We start from the raw sequence: 2,340 nt of genomic DNA, 5'->3' as shown, positions 1-2,340 counted from the left end.
GCGGTTTTTACGCGTAGCCCCGTCGATTTTTTAGTGGTCCTAATACCACTATCCTTTTAGAGTGGTTTTATTTATTTATTGTAGTCCCGTCGATTTTTGAGTGGTCCTAATACCATTATTCTTTTAAGATAGTTTATGTGTCGTAGTCCTTTTAATCTATGACTGGTCATAGTACCATATTATGAGTGACTTCAACTGCCATATTGAGGGTGTAATTCTAGAACGGCTTTCCACGGTACAATAAAACCCTAATACACTTTGAATGGGTTGTTTTATCCTATGGACTTTCTGGTTAATAGTTTGTCTTGCACAATTTGGGCAGTTTCGCAAAACATCTTAAAGAGAGTGACCTAGTGTGCAACTAAACCAATTAATATATTTGGTGATTGAAATTTGTTTTGAATTAGTTTTTCAAAACTCAAAAACAACATATACACTGTCGGTGTAAAGAGTTTTTCCACATTTAGTCAATCACAACTATTATATCATTAAAGATATTTGACTTTTACCTAACTACTTTTGAGGTCATGCATATGAATGTTTGTGATATGCTCACAGTGTAAAACATTTTACACTGACGATGTATGACAATTAAACTTTTATAATATTAATTTTTTCATCTATTTTGCATAATAAAGATCAAATTAAATTAGAAATTTTAATAATAGTTTATAACTGCTCAAAAATTGACAAACAATAATCCCTAAAAATGCACCAAATTACAGTTTATCAAATCTTTAAAAAATAAAAATAAAAAATTCATTTTAAAAAAAGCTAAATATGATATCTTTTTAATATTTGAGGTGTTAGAACACAAGTTGTACAATTTGATAATTCTATAACTCGTATCTTATGCTACACTAAAATTGACTTTTAAATTCGATAAACTAGATGTGATATCTTTTTATTCTTTGAGTTGTTATAACATAAGTTATACAACCTTGTGGTTCTAAAGTTCATTTTTCTAACCAAAATAAAAAAAATATTCTTAAATGGGCTAACTAGACGTGAAATTTTTTAATTTTGGAGTTTTTGAGACACAAGCTCTACAATTTGATAGTCTTAAAACTCGTTTTTGAAAACAATTATTTAAATAAATAAAAAAACTCATTTGATTTCATCAAAACAACTTTTTTTACCTTACTTACTTATCAACAACAAAACACGGTTGTCCAAAAACAATCAATGCATTTGTATTTTCTACCAAAGAACTACATATTTTTCATTTCTCAATCACACTGAGAGATACATAGAGCGAGTGCACACTCTTGCTAAGCACAATAAGATATTTTTGCCTATCCCTTTAAATACAATTTTTTTTTATTTCAAAATCAATTTTTATAAACAAAAAAACATGTTATATTTTCTTTTTAATAATAAGAAGAAATAAATATTTTAAAGTTTCCGTAAATATTTGCACAATTAATTATCAACCCCCGAACCTCAACGGAAAGTATTTTGAATTTGAGATCTCTTGAATAACTTTAGAAATGTTTCTTGATATTTTTGCAACGTAATGATTCAATGATTTTCTTGATTTTTAATTGGTGATGATGCATGAGTACTGTTTTTTTTTATAGTAATAGAAATGATGTTGTAATTTTTCTGACCATTGCAGGGAATGTGCACACAACTAGTACGGTCCTGTACTATTGGGACAACTGGTGTAAATTTTAAATTTTATTTTTGTCCTATTTTGCGCCTTAAAATATTATTCAAAGAAAACTCTTGTTTAAGACGAATATGGATGTTTGTTGTTCAAGATGAATCACATTCGATGAATAGATTTGAACGAATAGGGGAATGGAGCATTAGATGATACTTATATAGTAATATTTCATAGAAAGAGTTTATCCAGACTATTGAGTCATATAAGAGGATTTTACTTTTCTTACAATGTTGACCAATGAATAAAGTTACTTGAATATCATACGAATCAGTTGGTACACTTAAGCAAATGAAACAGACAAATGTAAGTTGATAGATGAGAAAACATTGACCAGAGGATTGATTGAATAACTCAAGCGAGGAATCAAAATATGTGTTTCTTTGGCCAGAGGAAATTTGAAATTTTCATCAAAAGATCTACACACTTAGAAAATACGTTAAAGTGTAATTGTTCTTCCATATACTTTGTTATCATCAAAACCAAAATTACAGATCATTATTTTTTAAATCAACTTGATTTTAATAATTTTAAGGTTGTAGAGACACAATCGAAATGATCAAACAGTTTTGGTGGGGCTACATCAAATGTGAGAAGAAAAAGTTCCAATGATAAACTGTAATGAATTTTGTATACCAAAAAATAGAGGGGGGGGGGGGGGGGGATGGCATTGA

This window comes from Cicer arietinum, chromosome 6, assembly GCF_000331145.2.
Source record: "Cicer arietinum cultivar CDC Frontier isolate Library 1 chromosome 6, Cicar.CDCFrontier_v2.0, whole genome shotgun sequence".
Lineage (NCBI taxonomy): Eukaryota > Viridiplantae > Streptophyta > Magnoliopsida > Fabales > Fabaceae > Cicer > Cicer arietinum.
The sequence above is the reverse complement of the archived record's forward strand: the minus strand, read 5'-3'. Positions refer to the sequence as shown.